Source organism: Podarcis liolepis, assembly GCF_965112155.1.
Source record: "Podarcis liolepis genome assembly, chromosome: 13".
In the NCBI taxonomy this organism is placed as follows: Eukaryota; Metazoa; Chordata; class Lepidosauria; order Squamata; family Lacertidae; genus Podarcis; species Podarcis liolepis.
The window spans coordinates 30,191,742-30,215,582 of NC_139573.1; the positions used below are offsets into that span (position 1 = coordinate 30,191,742).

The 23,841-nt window shown below is 46.0% G+C and overlaps 1 protein-coding gene and 1 long non-coding RNA gene across 3 annotated transcripts in view; one reads left to right on the forward strand and one right to left on the reverse strand.

Annotated features, from left to right (window-relative positions):
* Positions 1-23,841, forward strand: part of RARA (retinoic acid receptor alpha) — a 191,463-nt gene that overhangs the window by 75,830 nt on the left and 91,792 nt on the right. The gene's annotated exons all lie outside the window — the stretch shown is intronic.
* LOC310690882 lies at positions 947-14,887 on the reverse strand. The gene is made up of 3 exons (XR_014518247.1): positions 14,297-14,887; positions 13,398-13,537; positions 947-9,270 (listed from the first exon to the last, which is right to left on the reverse strand). It is a non-coding gene; the product is annotated as an uncharacterized lncRNA (long non-coding RNA).

The following is a 23,841-nucleotide window of genomic DNA, read 5'->3' on the forward strand; positions in this document are numbered from 1 at the left end:
ACCTTTCTTTCCCTGTCTTATAGTTTGCTGGGGGTTTTTTGGGGAAAAGCTGGCTTTGAGTTTTCTAGGAGGGACAGCTTTAATTTTGGGACGGGGGTGGCGAGGTAAGCTTATGCCACGCTTGCGTCACCAACATGCGCACACATGGGCTGTGCATGCAGAAGGTTCCAGGTTCAAGTCGCCTGCATCTCCAGGCAAGATTGACAGGTGTCAGGGTGATGTGAGAAGAGCTGCCTTTCAGAGTAGGCAATACTAGCTTAGATGGGCAAATAGTCTGACTGATATAAAGCAGTGAAACTTCGCACTTTCTGGCCTCCAGAGCACTTTTGCTACTTTTTTAAAAAAATTGTTCATGATTCTGGGGTAAGTGCAATGTGGGGAAGACAACCAAGAGTAGATCTGTAGTGGAAGAAACATGTGTTTCTTTAAAACTTTTTTAAAAAGAAGCTGATAGCCCACTTGGCATGTTAGGAGAGAGGCAAGGTCAATTCCAGTATTCAACTTACCAGAATGTTGGTCTTCGCAGGGGTAGCTGGTGTGCTACCCTCCAGATGTTGCGGACTACAACTCCCATTGTCCCTGATCATTGGCAATGCTGGCCGGGTTTGATGGAAGTTGTAGTTCTCTATATTTGGAAGGCCAGAAGTCTAAAGTGCAGGTGACAAAACAGAGTGGGTGCTGTGTCTTATCTTAAACACTTACTTTTCCTCTTCGTAGAATGGTCTCTTCTTGGCCATTTCTTTTGGTTGGTTGTAGCGTTCTTCCCCTTCATCCAGAGACCCCGTGAAGCTGTGTCTTGATGCTGCCAGGCCTCTACTAAATTTGGCATGAAAACATAACGCAAAGTTTTTGAAGCTTGGCGCACTTTCTAGCTTTTGAAAAGACAACGCTTAACATTTTGGAGTTCTAATCTCTCCTCCCCCCCACCCCCCGCTTTAATGTTTACCTAAAAATCGAGATTATAACAGTTGAGCTGTTTCAACATTCGGAAATTAAATAACAGCAAACTTTGCCAACTTGTCCATAAAATCCACAGTCATGTGACTTGACACACGCCCAGGCTCTTCCAACACGTTCAGGAATTTTTTATTTTGACTGTGAAGCGTGTTTGATACTCCATTAAGTTTTGAAAACAAGGTTCTTTGGGCTTCTATCCAAGTTTCAGCACCGAGATACAATAATTGATGTATTATATGCGTATGAATATTTGGGCAGGCAGCCCTGCTAAACATCTCAACACTCCCATGATTACATATCTATCTATTACAATTTGCACCCCACCTTCCTCCAAGGAATGTGAACCGATGTTGTGAACTGACAACAACCCTTCCAGGTAGGTTAGACTGAGAGTCAGTGACTCGCCAAGTGAGCTTCATAGCTGAGAGAGGATTTGATCTTGGGTTCCTCCATCTAAACCAGTGCTATAAGACAGTGGTTCCCAATTGGTGGTCCATGGACCCCGGGGGGTCTGCATAACCCACCCAGGGGGTACTGTGGCACATACCCATCAACTGTATGGGACATCTCATTTTGGAGATGCTCCAAAATGTGTAAGATCGTGGTGTCCAAAAACGTGCGTTTTGGGGCGCCATGGTCTCTTGCGGGTCACATGACTTGCACGGGATGCTTGTCCAAAAGGACCCGCCGTCAACTGTTGCATGACAATTAGACGCTTTCAAGATGGTTTCCCCCTGGGGAAAACAGGTGAAAGAAAGCCAAAATTGAATTTGTTGTTGTCGTTCTCCACTCCTAGATACTGCTTGCTCCTGGGCTACATATGGAATACTGAAAACCTGCTACCTTTTATATGGTTTTTCTTTTAAAAACAACAACAACAAATTCAGACTACTGCACAAAGATAATCCATACCAAGGCAAGCTCAATTCTGAGACCAGTAAATATTGTGCTTGGTAAGAAACTCTCCCCCCACCCCCAATATTCACTTTCTGGTTGCAGAACTCATACTGTTGAGAGTCATGGAGACAGTAAAAGACATGCAGACTTGGAAGCCCTCTTTCCTGACTCCTGGAAATATTGCTCAGGGATGCATTCATCCTGTCTCCAGTGCCTTAAATTTCAAGTGGCATTGTTTCTGTCTCCTATCTTCTGAAGACCTTAAAACTTAACTCTGAATTTCTTGGGAGACGTAGGCTGCTCCTCTCAATACCACGCCTCTCACCTGTGCAGTAAAATTGTGGAATACACCTCAGAAAAGGGGTGCAGAGCAGGCTTGAGCTCTCCTAGATTGGCTTTCTGGGGTGATAGTGCTGTCAACCCCACCCTGGGACAACCAGGCGAAATGCGCTTGCTTTCTATGTCCTCGCAATTGACTGCACCATCTTGCTTGCTGTGTGTTAGACACAGTCCTCTGCTGCGGAAGGAGGTGTTGGGGGTGAGCGGAGCTAAAGTGTGGAGGGAGATGGAGATGGAAATGAGGTCGAGAGTGAAGTCTTGAACTTCAGATTCGTTTACCATTCTATAATATTAACGAAAGGTGTCTTTTTCAATCTATTTTTTTTTAAATAAAAAAAATCCATTTAAAATTTAGCTTTTCATTTAACGTTGGGTTGCCTACCAGGTTCTGTGCTCTTGCGCCCAATTCAAGGCTGACAACTTAATCCTCAAATCGCCATCCTTGAACACAGAAAACTCAAGTCAGCCCTACAAAAACGTTGGAGCTGTGAAAATATTTCTGCTCTCTGCGTAATTGCTTCCTTCTGTCTGATTGCTGTTTTTCCTTGTCTCGTTTCCCACCCACCCCCAACTTGTCCCTATAACCATCAGAACTAGAAACTTAGATCTCATGCAAGTGTCATGGGAATTATATATATTGTGTGCCCCTGAGCTCTACACCTGTTTTTCTTAACATGGCTGAACGCCCAGTAGACTAGCACCTCCCTCTCCCTCCCTCCAATCCAAATAGGAGGTAATAGATTTCTTTGGGGTCCTGCCATGAAGACTTGTGAATAACTGAGCTTTGAGGTATCCTTGCGCGCAGCATGTGGGTTGAAAACTACTAACAAAACATCTCTTCCCTTCAGTATGATGGTGCACCCACTGAACCTCCCCACCCACCCCTTCCAGCCCCCCAGATTTTGGCACATGCTGCATCTCTCTCAATATAACTGGTGATGCAACTTGGGAGAAGCTGTAGAGCCGGAGGGCAAGGAACATCATTTTGCAACTAGGCAGGAAATTAAAAAAAACAGGAGTTGAGTGAGCTGCTGCTTTGCCAGCAAATCAAGAGGCAATGAAGGAGCCCCCCAGTCTTTATATGCTTTGAGGCAGCCCCTGAGCTCTGCTCTTGACTCTTGCATCCCCTTCCATATTTTTTCTAACAAATGTTGTGTGCTTCAAACAATGCAGTGGTTCCCTAGAATTCCTTTGATTGGGGAATCGCTACTCTTAGCATCTTGGATGAAGAAAATGCTTCTAATCCAAAACGTTTCTGAAGAAGAAAAGTGTGGATATTTAGCCAATAAATGAAGCTATTTTTGTTTGCGTTTTGGGGTGGGGTGGGGGTTTAGTGCTCCACAAGGTTCTCTGAAATTTTCTCTGATCTTTCCAAGTCCTTGGACCCCTTTCCTTGTACATTTGTTGCTCCCAAACTCACTTTTAGTATTAGTAAACTAAAAAAAGTATTATACAGCACGAGGCTTTACGTTGTTTCTTGTTCATCCTCATAGCAAACCTGTGAATGGGAGGAGACAGTGGTGGTTCCAGTTTACAGATGGAGAAAGATTACATGCTGAGTGCCACTGCAGGTTTATAGGAGAGGCTGATGTTTGTGTCCCCAACAATCCATTTTTCAGTCTAAGGGTATATACAGGGAGGTTGTGAATAACCTTAGCTACAAAACACTGCAGATTTTGCAGGAAGGAAAGCAGAATCTTGAAACCTGTAAACTTTATAAGTTTTTTTTATTTGCTTACTTTAAATACTCTCCGCTACTCATTATGGGATGGAGCAAGGAACTACGGTATGTGGGATATTGAATTTCAAATTCCTGGTGCATGGAAATCTTGCTCAGCCGCCCCCCCCCCCCCAAAAAAAAACCCCACACACACGTGTTACCAGGCATCACCTACACCTTTCCAAGCTTATCTTTGCAGTCTTAAGGACTAGAAACATCTATTTTTAAAAAGAAAAAGCTGTCGTCATTAGGAGTGAAACTTCATGTTTTTGCAGACACTAGGCTTAAAAAAACCCCAACCACAACTTTCTAAGCAGTATAAAGTTCAAGGCAAGCTTTGTATGGTTGATTTCCTCTGGAGGGGAGCCAGGATGTACTGTGAGCACGTTTGGTGTTCTTGTAAAAATGTTGATTGCAGGCTCCGAAGGAATCTTAAGGATGTACCCAATGCAGAATTGTTGCAAGCCAAGCATCCTACAATCTCAGAGCAAACTTCGCTTGTTTCTTTCAAGCTCTGCAAGCCAGTTGTCCTTATTTTTAAATACTACTATTTTAATCAATATTTTAAGTATGTATTTATTTAAAGCACTTTAAATACTGCCATTAAATTATAAATTTCCAATGAGGTTTATAATAGATCTTCTAAGACACAATAGAACATCAATCAATATACCGTCCATCAACAGTAAAACAGTGTCAGCAAAATAAGAGATTCATCAGAGGTTGACAGCAGGGGGGAGTGAAATGGTCTTTCCTATATCTAGCTTGAGCTTTGTTTACATTGGCAGGAGTCTTCCCCAGCCCTAGCCAGGGGTGCTACGGATTAAACCCTTGTATCTTTTGCAAGCATCTGCAAGCAACTGCAGTTGCTGCAACCTGCTGCCTTAAAGACATTAAAGACTAGAAGCCAGGTGAACATTCCTAGGGGGGCAGTTCAATAAGGGGTCCCACCGCAACTGCAAAATCCCTCTTCCCCCACTGCTCTCCACCTCAATTGAGACAGCAGAGAGGTACCTGGAGGAGGACCTCTCAGGAACAACTTGGTGTCTGCGCAGCTTATTCCATATGGCTAGACAGCACATATTGCAAGGGTATTTTAGCATCCTTGTAGAAATTAGCCTCCTTCTTTGCTGACTCTTAAGGCCAGCCAATATTCTGCTTGCAATATGGGAATGACGCTTCCCTTCCTTTATAAGGTTGCTGCAAGGATTTACTGACTAACTACCGGTAACTCAGTTGACGTGTTTTGAACATTTAAATTACTATATATAAATGGTAAGAATTCAGTTGTGGTGTTGGTGTGTGTTTGGAGCGTACTGTCTGCTTTGGAGACTGAGGTTTATATATTGCAGTGATCCTGGGCATGTATAAGAAAACCCTGCATGTCTTCTGCATGCAAACCCACCCATCTTGTGCATACCCCTTTGTGGCATCCCCAGTAGGGGGGTTAGGGTTTTTTTGCTCCTAACACAGTTTTCACCCCAAAGCTCTGTGCTTTTACTCTTCCCCAGTGGGTCATTCATGTTTGTCGGAGGAAAAGATAAAAGGATGCGCTTGGGGACATTGTGGGAGTGGGAGGCTACATATTCCTTGTGAACCCCACCACAAAGAATAAAAGGAGACATCCAGTGTTAATCGTGCTTATTGTAGGAGCACATCAGCATCTCTATGCTGAATAGTACCAGCCAACAGCTTTTGCCCCTGCAAATCTGCATTTCCCAGAGGAGCACAGGCCCGCTTCATTTTTAGAGCTAGGAAGGGAAGTGTGTTTTGGCATATGTCTTGCTTACGGATTTTTTTGGGGGGGGTCCTTTATTAACTGCATCCATGGCAACAAGTGGTACAGCATTAAAACTGCCAACACATTCGCAAAGCTAAGCAGGGTCCGGTATGGTTTCAAATTGGATGGGGAACCTCGTGTTGAGATTCCCGCATTGCAGGGGGTGGGACTAGATGACCCTCTGGATCCCTTCCAACGCTACAGTTCTATGAAGAAGCTGTATCTCTTGCTGATCGTTTATTTTCTCTCCCCTTCCTGTTGGTGTTGGGTTGGTGTTGGCGTTGTGTTTTGCTATGCCCTGTGGGGTCAGAGGCTCAAATGGCATATCTCCCTGTTCTACAGGATGGGAAGCATGGAGGAACCTGTATTTTGGATAACCTTGGAAGAATAGCTTGAATAGAATCCCCCCTCCTCCTCCTCCTCCTCCTCCTCCTCCTCCTCCTCCTCTTCTCTTCCTCCTCCTCCCCCACCTCCTTTTTTCAACATTTCTCTTTGATTCACTCTTATTTTTCTCTATCTACTCCCCTCTCCACTTTCCAGGCAAGAGAGCCCTCTTTATAAATAACTTGAATAACAGGAAACAAAGGTTTAAAAGGAATAAACAAACCTCTTGACATATGCTGAGGCCAAGGAGGCGCAGTTTGGGAGGGGGTGTTTGGTGGGGGCTCTCAAGTGAGAGCCTGTGTTGATCACTCACCTCTGTTGCCCTCTGTTTGAGGCTCAAGATCCTTTGGTTCTGTTTCAACAATTTGCATGTAGAGTTGGGAAGGCGAGTAGGATAAGGAGCTGGGACTCCTAGGTTTCACTTATCCTCATCCATGGGTGCTTTTTCTGTTTTTGATGTTGAATTTAATCTGTCCAGTTTGCGGATGGAGTAAGATTTCAGGTCTGCTCAGCGAGGTATGGGACCAAGAAAATTAGCGTGTTTGTGTTTTTGTGTATGTTTAAAAACTCAGCTTTTGGTTAAGTGTTTCGTTTCAAGCACAAGTGCAATTGAAAAATAAACAAAGGCACTGACAAAATAGCCTTGATGACAGTAATAGAGTTTAAAACGTTGAAACTAAAAGCAAAATAATCGTCAGGACAACATCCATGTCAAACCGTATACATTAAAGCAAACTTTAGACCCAGATTGATTTAGTTAACGGAACAGCAAGCACACGGAGCGAGAAGGCCAAATCTCAAAATTGGTTAAAGTGCTTTATCAAAAAAACAACAAAAAAAAACAACAAAAAAACCCTGCTAAATGCAGGTCGTTCTCTGCTTTCCAGGTTGCTACCTATAAAGACCTCTGGCATGGTCAATAAAGAGGTGAATTCACATTCCGTTTTTTAAGTGCATCCCTACGATATTTAAGCATGCACTTGAAAACGTAAAGTGTGACTGTCAAGTGTGGATAAATGTGGGTTTTCAAAACCTCATGTGTTATGTGCATTCTGTTCTTGAGGAAATGCAGCCAGCACTTAAATCCCTGTAATCGAATCTAGAATTTGAGTTTCTATTCGTTCTGTGGGAAATGATACATTCTTCAAACCTCATCCACACACGTCTGCTTGCCCTGCCTCTTGATGTTTGCTCTGATTTAGCAAGAAGGAACAGGTTTTCCAGAGAGGGAGGGTGGCAGGGCAAAGGCAAAACCGCTCAGGCGGATGGCTAGAAAGCAGGGGGCAAGCGGAAGGCTGCCCTGACCCTGCTTTCTAGGCACAGGAGAAGCGGAAAGAGCCATTTCTTGGTCACAGCTGATACTTACACCCATTTGGCCTGGTGTGAGGTATGGAAGCTAGTCCCTTCTCAGTTCTCTTGCCTGTCTGCTTCCCTCTAGCCCACCTTAGTTTGGACTATATAGCAGAAGCTGCAGACCTACCAAGCAGCTTCTAGGACTGCATCCCAGGGAGAGCCATGTTCAATGAGTGAGGAGGCCCAGAGTGGGTGGATGTGAAATATATTGGCTGATGTGGGTACCCCTAAGTTGGACTGCCTGGGACTTGCGCCATTGGATCTGGGACTCCTGCTGATTCCCAGGGGTTATTCCGTCCTGTGTGCAGCCAGACGCCTTGAGAACATGAGCTTCTGCATGTTCTAGGGCTTGGCACTGAACTTTGATGTATCCTGGCTGCGGTTGATTTTGAGAGGGATTTTTTTTACAAAGGGATAGTGCCTCAATTTGCATATTCTCATTAGAACACATTGAATAGAATTCATGTAGTGCTGGTTCTCAAGTACAATGTGCAACAGGCAAGGGCTCAGATTCTGGAGGACTGTTGAAGCAGCATTAGCCTGTAAGCACCAAATAGCCTCAGGAATTCAGTGCATAACTTTGGGGAAACAGTTCTTAAATTAAGTCCAGTGTGCTGCAGAAGGCCACGATTCACATGCTTCCTAGCTGCTCCCTTTCACCCCGCAAATGCCATTAGACTCCCCTCCTCCCAGCCTGGAATCTCAGGTCAGGGAATTCTCTCTGAATCCTGGCTCCCTGCCCTTCTCTCCACCTACTTGCCTGCTCTGTCTAGCACATTCTTAGCATTTGCTCAGTGGGGCAAAGTTCACCCACCTCAGCTTTCCCAGAGCTGACAAGACTGGTTCCTTTTGCCTCAAGGCTCCAAGTTGCGCTGGCATGGTGCCCACTTCTTATGGGGCCCAAGATGTACTTGGGGGTGTTTTCGCATGTGCAGTTTCACAACCGAGAGGTTGCACAAATTAACATCTTTTGCCCTGGAAATAGCAATGACTGGTTTAACTAGGTGACATGAAGACACTTTGCACGTGCTCAGAGGCTCTGCTTTCCATCTCCATCCCCATCATCACTGAGATCCAGCTCCAAGGGCCTTCTGGCAGTTCCCTCATTGCAAGTACAGTAGTACCTCCGGTTCTGTAACCCTCTGGTTACGTAAACTTCAGGATGCGAAAGCGGCAAACCCGGAAGTATTTGACCGGGTTTCACTGCGTGTGCATGCACAAAAGCGGTCCTCAGGTTGCGGAAACCTCGGGATCCAACCGGACCTCCGGAACGGATTCCGTCCACAACCGGTGGTACCACTGTAGTGAGGTTACAGGGAACGAGGCAGAGGGCCTTCTCGGTAGTGGCACCTACCCTGTGGAACGCCTTCCCATAAAATGTTGAGTTAAGTAACTATACAACATTTAGAAGACAACTGAAGGCAGTCCTGTATAGGGAAGCTTTTAGTGTTTAATGCATTATTATGTTTTTATGTACGCTGGAAGCCATCCAGAATGGCTGAGGCAACCTAGTCAGATGGACAGGGTACAAATAATCAAACTGTCGTTGTTGTTGTTTCAGAGCCTTGACGTTAAAAATTGGGTTGCAGGTGGTCTTTATAGCTGCTTCTTCTTCTTCTTCTTCTTCTTCTTCTTCTTCTTCTTCTTCTTCTCTTCACTTCCTCCCTCCCTTCCTCCAACAGGTGTGCATTTGAGTTTTGAGGAGCCCTGAATTTCTATACCACTTCCTCTCATGTCTTCTTCCACAGACTCACTGGTGGAGTCATGAGGTGCTGTTAGTTCAAACCTCAATAGAAACCAGGGCTTCCTCCCAGAACCTCTTTTGGATACCAATGCCCACCTTTAAATGGATGAAGTAACAGTTTAGAAAGTAGGATAGGATCAGGTGCAGTAGAATGTCAGTTAAAAAAATGTCCCTTTCCTCATTTAGGTCATGTCCCCAATAGTTGGGCACCTGAGCAGGGCCAACCCAAAATATTTTTCCACCTGAGGGTGAAGGGCAAGATGTGTCCTCCTGCTCCCAACCCATGCACAGAAGCTGCCAATCTGGACCTTTCATGAGCACTGGGGACTGGGCAGCATCTTCCAGGGAAATAGCTGGGGGAAGGGTTGAAGGGGACATCTGCCACTGCCCCCCCCCGCAAAAAACCCCCAGCATCTGTTGCTTGAGGTAGCTGCCCTGCTTCCTAATAGTAAGCAGGAAATCCTAGTGAGACCTAGGTAAAGGTAAAGGGACCCCTGACCATTAGGTCCAGTCGTGATCGACTCTGGGGTTGCAGCGCTCATCTCGCTTTATTGGCCGAGGGAGCCGACGTACAGCTTCCGGGTCACGTGGCCAGCATGACTAAGCCGCTTCTGGCGAACCAGAGCAGCGCATGGAAACGCCGTTTACCTTCCCGGCGGAGCGGTACCTATTTATCTACTTGCACTTCGATGTGCTTTTGAACTGCTAGGTGGGCTGGAGCAGGGACCGAGCAATGGGAGCTCACCCCGTCACGGGGATTCGAACTGCCGACCTTCTGATCGGCAAGTCCTAGGCTCTGTGGTTTAACCCACAGCGCCACCCTCGTCCCTTAAGGTGAGGCCTACCCCCACCCTTTATCAGGCGCACCTAGGCCTTTCCTGCCTAATGGTGAGGGATGCAAATCCAAACACTGCTCATGCCGCAATAAAGTATTTCGTTTGTTTACATCTCTTCCCATCCTGTTAATGTCCCCCCACCTCCAAATCATTCTTGGAATCTGGAATCGGCCTGTTTTACAAAACAGTCTGCACACACACACAATTTTACACACAAAAATTGTGTAAACTCCCTTCCATCTAAGGGAGCTGCTGCATTCTGTGTCACATTGGAAGTAGCTTTTCCTAACTTGTGTTTATGGCTTGCCATGGAAGAAGGTGTTTGGGTTTTTTTTTATTAGTGGGGTGGAAGATAGTATATGTAAGTATATGTAATTTCAGTGCAACACCTGATGCAGGCCTTGCGCCCCCCCCCCCTTGCCCGTTCCAAACTGCCTTTATTTGATAATTGCAGTGTTTATGCCTCTGCCACATTAACAGCCCGGCTGGATCCAGTTAATACGGATGTAGTGAAGTAGGCCTTGTTTTAATTAACAGCGAATAAGGCACAATAGCAGGTAGGGGTGGTGGTTGCGGGGGGGGGGGGGGGAGTCTGGTTTAGCTGGGTGTGGTCACTGGCAGCTAGCAAGCTGTGAGACAGTGGGGCATGGTGGAAGAGGTTTATCACTTCTGGTAAGCAGAGGAGGAAGTCCTTGCAGGACTCCAGCCGGGGCAAAGCAGTTGGCAACCTCACAACAAGCACAAGGGCGAAATGTGGTTGGGTAAGTGAAGCGGGAGCTTTCCGCCCTGTTTTGCAGACTTGGTTTTGTGTAATTTTCATCATTGGCTGCATGAAAGAATGGAAGATAGAACGTACTGTGCCCTGCCCATTTTAGTAACCAAATTGCAGCAGCCCCCTTCCCCAAACTTCTGCCTCAGAACTTGCATTATGAGTGGAGAGGATGTTCTGCCACTGGACTGGGCTCGCGTTATCCATTTAACATGGATAAGAAAATAGGGCCTTCTCCACCCACCCACCCTGTTTTGTCCAAAAGGCCAGCGCCGCTAAGAATTGGCAAAGAAGCGCTGGGTTTAAAGGAGGAATTTCTAGTTTTGGGAGTAGTTCAGCAATGGAAGAGGCTGATCCTTTCCCTCAGAAACAATAGGTTTTTGTTATAGGGCATTGGTTTTTAGGGGAGGGGGACTCTGTTTGATTTCCTAGGTTCTGTCCTCTTACTTTGAGGCCAGGGTACTGGGAAGAGTCTGATGGTTAGTGCAAGTTACAGGTAGGTAGCTGCGTTGGTCTGTCGTAGTCGAAACAAAATAAAATAAATAAAATAAAATAAAAAAATTCCTTCCAGTAGCACATTAGAGACCAACTAAGTTAGTTGGTATGAGCTTTCGTGTGCATGCACACTTCTTCAAATAGGACAGTGCTGGGCACTTTCTGTGTTGAGGTCCAAGAAAGCTGGACTTTCCGATAAGGGCGAGCGTGTGTGGAATAAATGGGAACCAACACTTATAGGGTTTTGAGGTGGAAGAGGATGGAGACTAGAGGCTGGTGCCTTTGAGAAGGGACAGTAGGATCCCAGAGCTTGTGCCTATAGGCCTCTGCCGGAATCTGGACCTGGTAGTATCTCTTTCTCTTAAAAAACAACAACAGAAGGGAACCCTCTCTTGCTCTAACTGCTTTGGGTCCTGATGCAGCACGTGTGTGCACAGAAATGCGCCCCCCCCCGCTCTCATAAATTGCCATGTCTAGTTCCCCAGGCCCCCCTCTCTTCCCCTCCCCCGCCCCCAAATTCCCTTACATACACTCCCTCTGCTTCTACCAAATTTGGCCTTTGATGCAAACTTCTGGGGTCATGGCTTGAACCATAGAGCTGATTAAAAGCACATGGGCTTTATGATGTCTCCTCTCCCACCTCACAAAAATTCCTCAGAGTGATTTCTTCCTCCTCCTCCGCATTGTGATTAGCCCGATGCTGTTTTCACCAAAGCACCCCTTTCTTCCACCCGCCACCCCACCCCCCTGCCGCCGCCCATATTAAAGTCTCCTTCATGACCCAGAGCTATGCATTGGTTCTCTCCCTCTCCACCCCCCCACCCCAACACTTCACCAGTGGGGGCCCTCCTTACATTCTGTTACTTGATATATTTTTCCGCTGGGTCCTCTTTCCCCCTCTACCCCCCCCCCCCACTCCATGAGGGCAAAGAAAAACTTCCAAGCAGTATGGAGACACTGGATAAATTCTAAGAAGGAGCGCTGCACCTCCTGCCTGTTTTGAAAGCCTTGCACCCTTTCCCATGGCTATGTAGTGGGTGGGAGGGAGGCCCTCTGCCCATGCTCAAATTGCTTCAAATGTAAATTTGAACCCTGCCCCCAAATTCAGGCAAGCAAAAAGCCATTTTTCATAGGAAGGTGATTGGGCCTCCCTTCATTTCCTTATTAAATGAGTGGAAATAAGGTCCAGGGTCGGGACCGTGATGAAGGTCCAGCAAAAACAAAAGAGAGACGCCAGAGAAACACACAACAGAAGAATTAAAGAAGATGGGAGGGGTGGGTGGAGAAGCTTTTTAAAAAAAGCAATATAGAAATCTGGCATCTAGCAATCCAACCGAGTTTTGGACTGAAAGTCTTTGGGAATTAGCAAAACCCAGAAGAGGTATAAGCAATATGTGGGCTTTTTATTTTATTAATATTTTTTTTTAAAAAAAAAAGCTTATATAAGAGGCCAGTCATTACACAGCACTTTAATACGTACAAGCATGTGGGACATGACATGCTATCTGTGAGCGTATGTCAGTGGAATGGATTGCATGTAAAGGAAAAGAAAGGTGGTTTCTCAGTTGCTTTAAAACAGGTGTTGCCAACCTTTCTGGAGTGTATCGGGTATTAGGGGATGGGTATTACCTCTGGCGGGGGACACGCTGTGCTCCTTCTGGTCCCCACCCTACACTCAGTTCTCATCTGTGACCCCTAGAAGATATCACTATGCAACAATGACCAGGTGAGGGTAGTAGCCGATGGTTCTCAAACCCTTGGTGAGTTGAGACTTGCCCCTTCATTCAAAGGTAGACTCCGGCGGGTTGAGCAGACGAGACCGATAGTGGGTCCAACGGTCAAGAAGGCGGTTTATGTACATGCTGTAGAGGGAAGTGAGGGGCAGATGGGGCTTGTCTTCCTGGGGAGGGAGAAGGAAAACTCTCATCCTAAACCTCCGCTGCCTTGTGAGAAAGGCGTCGGGAGTAAACATCTCTGGGACGTCTTTGGGAGAACAAACCCTGCACAAATCAAGAGTGGAATTGTTTGTACTCCTCCTTCCTGCAAGCTGGTGCCAAACATACCACTCTGCTTTCCTTTTGGACATTTTCAAGGGAGAAAAAGGTAACCATCTTCACACATACCTGCCACGACAAGGTGTGGGGTGGACTCTGAATTTTCACGGGTGCCAGAGGAAGACCTCAGAGGCAGTGTGATGCCCGTGGGTGCTCTTTTGACTCAGACCTCATTGTCACAAACTTAAGATGGAGTGGTAGAGCTGTTCCTTAATTGTAGCAGGCAGTAATTAATTGTGCAGTAGGATGTTCTCCATACAAAACCATTCCCTATGCCTATAAAAGTGAGCTGGAACCCTTTTCCTGACACCATAGTTTCCTATGCACAAGGTTTTGCTTTGTGTGTGTTTGTATTTAGGAACATTCAACCATGCAAGCCTGCTTACCTGCAGTCCAGAAATGGGGTTATTTTTGAGGGAGGTTCTGCCACAGTCCAGAAATGGGGTTATTTTTGAGGGAGGTTCTGCCTCCCTCTATTTCCAGACAGGAGGGCTGGGCATAGAAAAGGCACTTTATTGTTGCTTCATATCTTCTGGGCCAGCCCCCCCCCCCCGCTAAAAAAAAGCCCTTATACTGTCTGCATATTACCTCAGCTTTTGTTGGTGTGTGCTATGCAGCAGAATATATGTGTGCCATCATCAAATATGTAGGGAAATGCCACGTAAAGGAGCCCCGGGGTCGTGTTTTTTGGCCCTGTAGCTTTCTACCACGAGACCTTTGCATAGAGAGGCATTTAAATCAAAGTTATTAAAATGGTCTGGTCGGGTTCTTTTTCTCTCTAAAGAACTGTAATGGGTTGTTGTTTTTTAATCTCATCCTTCCTCCAAGGAGCTCAGAAAGGTGGCATAGGTGGTTCTTGTCCCCTGCCCCTCATATCCTCACAACATCCCTGTGAGATTTAGAGAGGTTTGGGGAATTAGAGTATGTTAAGCTGTGAGGTAAACTGAGAGAGACTAGGCCAAGGTCACCTCATGATCTTCTTGACTGAGTGGGGATTTGTGCCTGGTCTCCTCCAGCCTAGCCAGACATGTTTTTCTGGTGGTGTTCTTCACTTGAGGGGGTCTGTGCCACGATTGCTTGCTTGACAGCTGACATGGGTCTTTCTCCCTGAGACCCACTTTTTCATGTTGTGACTTAAGCGTTGCTACCACTTTGAGGATGGACCGGAAGCGAGCAAGGCCTGAATGCTCAGGGCCATTTCACACATTATGTGCAAATACTGTGTAGAGTGCACAGCGCACATTTAACAGCCCTGTTGTCTTTCAGAAATATGCATGTTTTCAAATAACTATACTAGGGGTCAGCAACCCTTTTCAGCCGTGGGCCAGTCCACCGTCCCTCAGACCATGTGGTGGGCCGGACTATATTTTGAAAAAATAATAATGAATGAATTCCTATGCCTCACAAATAACCCAGAGATGCATTTTAAATAAAAGCACACATTTTACTCATGTAAAAACATGCTGATTCCCGGACTGTCTGCGGGCCGAATTGAGAAGGCGATTGGGCCTCATCTAGCCCCTGGGCCTCAGGTTGCCTACCCCTGAACTGTACAAAGCTGCTGAATACCGTATTTTTCGCTCTATAAGACTCACTTTTTCCCTCCTAAAAAGTAAGGGGAAATGTGTGTGCATCTTATGGAGTGATTGCAGGCTGCACAGCTATCCCAGAAGCCAGAACAGCAAGTGGGATTGCTGCTTTCACTGCGCAGCGATCCCTCTTGCTGTTCTGGCTTCTGGGATTCAGAATATTTTTTTTCTTGTTTTCCTCCTCCAAAAACTAGGTGCGTCTTGTGGTCTGGTGCGTCTTATAGAGCGAAAAATATGGTACTTCACCCCACAAACACCCCTTTCCTCTCTTCATACTTCACAAACATATATATACGCTTAAAACAAATGCTAGCTGTCCATATAGAAACCATAACGTATGAAAAGTCTCACAGTGTGCTGTGGAGATTTGATTGTGGGAAACCGAGGGTTAAAATTGATCTGGCTAGTTACTCCTGTGGGTGAGGCCTGGCCACAGTTTTCCATACCTGTAAAATGGGAATCGTCCCAGAATTCCTAACAGGAAAAGCAAGAAGTTTCTAGCACCTTAAAGGCTGGCTTAGCTATTGTGGCATGAATCAGATGCATTACACGACTGCTGTGAGACGGGCAAAAAAAGATTTATTAAAGTTTTTTGCACAATTTAAAGGCTTCTAATAAGTGATACTGATGCATACAAATGACGGTGTATGTTTTGAATTCGGAGCTCAGTTTATTGCCTGCATCCTCCCCCCACTTCTGAGGAAGTATTACAGTTTCTGTTTTAAAATAATATCGCTAAATTTCATGAGATATAGGCAGTAGCCTCACACCTGTGGAACTCTATTCCAGTTGAAATACACAAAGCCCCATTACCGCAGGCCTTTAACGGGGCTCTAAAGACCCATTACTTACTTACCTTACTGCTTTCTCTTAAATGAGGATTTAAATTACATTGTTGTAGTGTATAATTATTTGTCTGCTTTTCTTATTTTCAGTGGGCTGAATGTTGTTGCTTTCTCTCCCCCCCCCCCATTGTTTTCTTACGGTGTTATGTTTGTAAATGTTGTTATTGATTTTCTACTGGGGATTTATATGTTGGAAGATGTCTTGGGGGGGGGGTGCTAACCCTAAAAGGTGGTAAAAAATATTTCTTAATAAAATCCCCTCCCCATCTTCTTTTTTTGCCCTGTGCTGGCAATTGAGATGGAGGAGGAAAATCCACACAGACTGTTTTCTCCCTTCCCATTGTTGCTTTCCTTATTTAAATTGAAAGATTAGTTTGGCGGGGTGTCTTGAGGGGGGGCCGGTTAGGGGGAAAGAAGAAGAAATAATGCCACTGAGCCTTGTGTGTGTGAAGGAGGGGGAGACCCCCAAGACCTTAATTATGCCTTTAAATCAATGTGTAAAATAAATTTAGCCTAGAGCGAGTAACGCTGGGATGATAAAACTCTTTGATAAAAACTCCACACTCTGCACAAATGACAGAGATGGACAAAATAGCACACGCTCACACCACCACCACCCCAAATAAATAACTAAATAAAAATGTGGTGCTCTTTTGCCTTCACTGCTCCCCTCCCTCCCTCCACGATGCCCCAGGACTTTGGTGGTTATTAATGGTGTCTTTTGTTCAACCTATGGTGTTCCCCCCTCACTTAGCACCACTCCCCCCCACCCCCATTCCAGCGTCTGCTTGCCTCTGGGCCCCTGGAAGCCGCCCGATCGGTAAAAAGTGATAAATACAATAATCTTGTCTGCTTCTGATTAAATTTATTCCTGACAGCATCGTTTATCACGAGAGGCCGGGATAATCACAAACATGCCGCGAAGGGTCTGCAGTGTGTGTGTGTGTGTGTGTGTGTGTGTGTGTAGGGCAAAGGATGGGGGCGGGGGGGGGTTTGGCAGACTGGCTTTACTGGGGGTATGGTGGGGGTAGAGCAAATGAGAGTGGGAATTGGGGTGAGTAAGATCTGGCAGGGCATTCCGTGCCCTCCAGTGTAGTGGAGACGTGGGCGAAATTGGGTGAAATTAAGAGTCAGTGGGGCAATTGCTGCCAAGTGGAAGAGAGCAAGGGACTTGGGTTGTTAAGTTCCTTAGCTATATGGCTGCCGCTTCCGGATGAGGGCTGGTTTGCAGCTCACATGTACAGTGGTACCTCGGGTTACAGACGCTTCAGGTTACAGACTCCGCTAACCCAGAAATAGTACCTCAGGTTAAGAACTTTGCTTCAGGACGAGAACAGAAATCGCACGGCGGCGGCGCAGTGGCAGCAGCAGGTCCCATTAGCTAAAGTGGTACCTCAGGTTAAGAACAGTTTCAGGTTAAGAACGGACCTCCAGAGCGAATTAAGTTCTTAACCCGAGGTACCACTGTATTTTCTGTGTGCATACCCGTGTTGGCGATGGAAAGGGGAACCCACATCTCCAAACACTCAGGAGCATGTGTCGATGACCTGGAGTTGTTCTGTGGCTCTCTGTGTGTGTGTCCCTTCCCAACTGCTTGGCTATGCCCATTTCTTTGCTTCATGCAAACCCCCTTGTCTTGTCAAGTGTAAATTGGCCATTTGGAGACACGGAAGATAAAAGATCCCTCCCCTCTGCCATCCCAGCACTCTCACACAGCGAAAAGAAAAAAAGAAATCTCCTTTCTCCTCGCCCCCCTGCTGGTATCTGTGTGCCACAAACAGAGAGCAGATGTGCTGCTGCACAAAGGTGCCTGCAGAGCAAATAGCTCCAGGGCAAAGGAGAAATGATGGCGGCAGGCCTGCCCCTTTAAATGTGGGCCTGCCCCTCATAGATATAAAGCAGTAGGGTGTGGGTGTGTACGTAGGGACGACAACAACAACAACAACAACGGGACACCACTGCCGTAACTAACCATAACTGCGCCCAGTGTGCAGCATAAATTGCTCACTCTTTGTATAAACAAGCAAAAAAAATATGAAATTTGCAATATACAGTCTTGTTTTTTTATTTTATTGGCAGTCATAAACATGCATGAACTCTTAAAATGCATATCGTTCACAATGGAAATCATAACTTTGGTTTTACGTCAATAGCAGCAATCTTCTGCTGGTGTTAACACACCAGTGGGACACCCTAATATATATATATAGAGAGAGAGAGAAGGCACTGAACTTGGCCCTCCTTGCAGCACCCTCCTCCCTTTTGATTTTAGAGCCTGGCTGAAAGAAGAGCATCTAGAATGAGAGCCAGGAAGTTATGGACACAGAGTTAGCACACCCCTTTCTCTCTTTAAATCGGGGTATCCTCTTCCTACGGGATGGGGTAGACATGTGTTTAAATGAGATGGGTCTGCTGCCATAAGGTTTGGCAGACCCATCTCATTTAGTTTGGCCTCCAGCTAACCCAAGCAAGTGAGTGTTTGGTGGGCGAGGGAGTAAGATTTGCTCCCCTCCTTCAATATAACACTGAACTGGATCACTCAGGGATGCTGATTGACAGTAGATTCCTTCACACAGTGTTCCTGCGTTAGTTAGTTATCCAATGGCATACACTGATGGAAGGTCTGGGGATGATCTGCTAGCATGGATGGCCTTTGGGGTGGGGAAAAAAGGATTAGATGAATTCATGCGGAGATAGGAAGCTGTCTTATGCCAGGTTGGACTGTTTACTCATCCAGTCCCATAATGTCTACTCTGACTGGTAGTGCCTCTCCAGGAGATCATGCAAAGGTCTTCTGCATCACCTGTTACTTGAGTCTTTTGACCAAAAATGCTGGACACTCAACCTGGAGCCTTCTATATGCAGAAGGGCTGCTTTACCGCTGAACGGTGGTCCTTTGCCCTTGTCTTCTCAATGGCTAATGAGCATCATACATGGAAGGAGCCTCATAGGCAGTTACACCTCTCAAATACCAGGTGCTAGGACAAGCAACAGGGACGTGGGTGGCGCTGTGGGTTAAACCACAGAGCCTAGGACTTGCCGATCAGAAGGTCGGTGGTTCGAATCCCCGTGATGGGGTGAGCTCCCATTGCTCGGTCCCTGCAGTTCGAAAGCACATCAAAGTGCAAGTAGATAGATAGGTACCGCTCCGGCGGGAAGGTAAACGCTGTTTCCGTGCGCTGCTCTGGTTCGCCAGAAGCGGCTTAGTCATGCTGGCCACATGACCCAGAAGATGTACGCCGGCTCCCTCGGCCAATAAAGCGAGATGAGCGCCGCAACCCCAGAGTCGGCCATGACTGGACCTAATGGGCAGGGGTTCCTTTACCTTTACCTAGGACAAGCAACAAAGGAAGTTGCTTGTCATCATGCTTTTTCTGGGCTTTCCTAAGGCACCTGGCTGGCCACTGTGGGCAACAGAATGGTGGAATAGGTGACCTAATGCAGCTGGCCAGCTTATGTTTGAGGGCAACCTCCTATCTCCCCCCAGACAACTGAATGCAAACAAACTGGGGGGGGGGGAGCAAAACTCACAGGGGTCACTAGCCAATCAAACCTATGTGGAAGTGTCTGAGAATGGGTCAGACCCAAAGCCTGAGCAAAATCCCTTGGGGTAGCTAATTTTCTACATGCATGCCTAGTCCGGTTCCCCCCTCTTCCTCACTTGTCATCTCCCCTTTCTTTCCTTTCTCCTCTCTCATCTCAGTCCTTGTCGAAAGGAATTCTAAATCATCTGAAAACCTGAACCTTGGGGGCAGAATAAATTATGCAAAGCTAATCTATGAAGTAGCTGTCGTTTGGATAACGGCTGCGCATTGAATTGGGGTGTTCTGGGGGAGGGGGAAGCAGTTGCACAGTATCGAGGCGGGGCGAGGGGGGGGGGAGAAAGAGATTTCAAGTTTCCAGGCGCCGGCTTCAGTTTTCTAGGTGCCTAGGAGTTTTGCTGTTTGCTCTCTGTAAAGAGTAATGGCGGATGGGGTGGGGAGATTATCTTGGTTGATGAGAGTCGGAGGTCTGGAAAACGGCATGACCCATATCTCATATTTAATCAGAACTATTCATCAAACCCTAAAAGTGAGTTAGCTGGCCTCATGGGTCTGCATGGGTGTGAGAGGTCTGAAGGATGGGGGGGGGGACTAAAGTGAATTTTAGATGTTGCATTACAAGACGGGGTGCAAGTGTAAACACACCTCGTACCTCTTGGTTTCTACTTTTATCACGTATCTCTTAGTATCTCCCAATCTCTTCCTTCCGTGTTACTGCTGTTTTCCCCCCAAGAACATTTTGTAAAATTTGGAGCATTTGTAGCGGATGTGAGTTAGGAAATAGTGTGACTTAGTTGTTCTGACATCAGTACTGAATTGAGGGGGGGAGTGTGTGTGCACACTTACTCACATGTGTGCAAGTTTCAGGATACAGTACAGAGGTGCCCCGCAAGACGAATGCCTCGCAAGACGGAAAACCCGCTAGACGAAAGGGTTTTCCGTTTTGGAGGTGCTTCGCAAAACGAATCTCCTATGGGCTTGCTTCGCAAGACAACAATGCCTTGCGAGTTCCTGCGGGTTTTTCCCCCTCCCCCCTTTTCTAAGCCGCTAAGCCGCTTATCAGCTGATCCGATCAGCAGATAAGCCGCTAAAAGCCGCTAATAGCGCTAATCCGCTAATCCGTCAATGGGCTTGCTTCGCAAGACGAAAAAACCGCTAGACGAAGAGAATCACAGAACGGATTCTTTTCGTCTTGCGAGGCACCACTGTATTTTGTTTGGCAAGTTCGCCCAATGCTGCAAGAATAGGGGTGCTTGTAGGCGGAGGCGTGGAGGAGGAGATATTAATTTTCTCCTCTCACCCGCACTGCCGGTCCCTGGCTTGAATCCGGGCCTTTGCACAGTTGCTATTTCCATATTGCAAACAAGCGAGTGCATTTCAGTAATGCGTCGTCTGGTCCAATCCCTGGGAACCTGGAAAGTCAAATTTTCACCAACCCAGGGATTGTGGCCTTCTAGATATTTGCTGGACTACAACTCCCATCATCCCTGATCATTGGCCATGCTGGCTGGGGCTGAAAGGATTTGGCATGGACAACATTTGGAGGGCCCCAGTTTCCCCATCCCTGCTCTTATTCCATCCATTGGGAATTTGCACTGTGGACTCTTTCAGAGAGTAACCATGAGGAGACAGAAAAGGGTATTCTTTAGAGGTGGGGAGAGTGATACATGGTGGGGGAGTTAATTTATTTAAACTCATTACTCTGAAAGCTGTTCCTCCATCAAGGCGCAGTCTCACATGCCAATACAATATTCATGTGCCACTTAGGGAGTCCTGGATATTCAATGCTGGGTTTGTGAACAAGATCCTTTGGCCACGCTGGAGTGGGTGACAGTGGCTATAACCCAGCTGTATACCTTCTGAAGGGTTTGTGGGGGGTTTTTTTAGGGGGGAGGGGGGAGAGAGATTCCAATCAGCCTGGATAAATCTTTCACCGCATCGTCACCAGTGGTGACGGGTGAGCAAATGATCCCAGCTGTCTCCATGCTGACGGCAACTCTCTTCTCCGCCAGATTCGTTCATTAAGATCCTCAATTATCGATAGGAGCCTGGGATGGAGTGCCTGCCGCACCAACGCTGACATAACGGCCTTTTAATAATCCTCACGGATGCTTGAACTTCGATGGGGGGTTGGAACAGGCTGGATGCTTCTTCCATTTTAAAAAAAATCTAAATAAAGAAAACATGGATCAATAAAATTCTGCTCTGGTGGAGTAACACAATTTTGAAAATGGGAGCAGAGGGATTTCCCCCTCCCCTCCTCACACTCACACCTTGTTTTAACAGCCTCAATTGTATATGAACAAGAAGCCGCTCATAGCGCTCTCTGCACACGCAAATGTTAGAAAGGTTGGGAACATGGATTTTAATCTCTTGTGTCTTTTAAAATGTATTTCTTCATTTATTTTAACGTGAAATAAACAGTATTGCACAAAGAAAAAGAGGACAACAAAAGACAGCACTGAGCCATAGGGGCAAATGGTCATATTTTGCAGCAGAAGATAAGTTAGCTCAAGAGTTCCGGCCGGTGTCAGGCGATGTTATAAGTGATGCTCATTTGTGTATGAAATAAAATTAGAAGGCAGCAAAAAATAAAATAAAATAATGGTGTATTTGTGCTTTTCAATGTTTGAAGGTAAAGTATAACATTTTCCCCAAATAGCATTATTCCAAACGTTCTTGTACTAAAACATAAAGTCCAAGTCCTGTAATGTTTTTTGTTTCCATGTGATGGACAAGCATGCATGAAAAGAATTCCTAGATCTTGCAATATATCCCTCTTATTATTGTGTCCAGAAACAAGAGAGCAAAAAGAGGAGACAATTGAAACAGCTTCTTAGTAATTGCAGCTATTACTTTGAAAAGAAGGGGTCACAAGGTATCTCTAACCTGTGGGCACTCCCACCAGAGGTGGATGTACTTGCCCTTAGCGCCACAGTCTTACCAAGAGGTGGGAGGCATATTGGGTGTCACTCGTGGTTTTGCACCGGTGGGTCCTATGCTTCTGTGGTTTCCCTGGTATGGGCCAAGACAGATTCTATTGGCCAATCAGACCATACTGCATTCCAAACACCACCACCTACATTCTCACCTGTATCTCCTTCCCAAATAAATTTTAAGCCCAATGTAGATCCTGTGGTGTAGGTTAGCTGCAACTGAATCGTTACCATATCCCATATTAAGGAACAGGATCACAGGTTTTGTAAGAGATGTAGTGACCTGAGCACTAATAAAAGTGCAAACAGCCCGTGCTCGGGCCTCTCAGGTCCAGCAGAAGCTGTTCCCGGGTAATAGGTATCTCATTTCTAAAGTAATGCATGTGAAAATAGCCCCTATTTCTCCACATTAAAAGAACCTAGCATATGCAGTGTCCTTTGCACCAGAATGGGGAGATTAGGGGTGAACATAATGGCTTCTTTCCACTTCTGAAAATTTCAGGAAGTAAAAGAACTATAACTATTCTGCAGCACCATCTTAGTTATATTTTTAAAAGGTAAGACCCACATGGAGTCATTTTTAAACATTTCATTTTCTAAGCCTATTCATTCCTCCCCCCCCCCCATTCTTCATCATTATTTGGCTCATTTGGAATTCCCGATTTTTCTCCAATACATCTTTAAAGCATAGTCACTGTCCTTTACGTTGAAAAGCACAATCACTTACTGTCTTTTTGCCACAATTTAGGAGTGATCTGAGGAAGGTGGATAGAGAGAACCTGAAGCAAGTCCAAAATTTGTGGGATAATTTTCATGTTCTTTTGCTTTTATTCAGTTAGTGCTTGTGGGAGCGGATTATGGGAATGTTAGTTACTGTTGAGAAAGAAATTATTATAGAATTAATAACTGTGTAGCATTGGTGGTTAGGAGCATGTGCTATGAGTTGGCCGGCCTCTTGATTCAACCTCCTCTTGTTTGCAGGATAGTTTTAGACAAGCCACTCTGCCAGTCCTGTTACCCCACATTACAGGTAACAATACCTGCCAACCTTTCTGGGTTATTGTCAGGATTACCGAGACAATATATGCAGAGCATTTAAGAAAAATGCAGCAAGTCAATTGTAAGCATTATTAGAAAAGTCTTCCCCACTCCTTGGTCAAATGGGGGTGTTTATGGTTGCACTTGAGATAAGCAGCTCCCTGCTTTGGAGAACTTAACGTGTTGTTCTGGTTTTGTGTCGCTCAATCATGAGCTTCCCTCCTCCCTCCCCCCAAGCACTCCAGCTGTGGCCAGATGAGACTGCAGCTGCTTTTTTGATTCTGCTTGTCTTGGCAAGTGGTTTTGAAAAGCTCTCCCTCCACTTCCATTTATCCGGTGCATGGGGGGGAGGGGGGAGCGAGCAGTGAGGGGAAACAATTCTGTATTGTGAAACCAGGCATTGGCAGGAGGGGCATGTTTAATTAATGTTTAAAACAAACAAACAACAATTAAGCCGTAAAGTTATGCCTATTCCGCATCAAGGAGAAGTTGGATTCTGTGATCGGTATAAACCAGGCTTCTTCAACCTCGGCCCTCCAGATGTTTTTGGCCTACAACTCCCA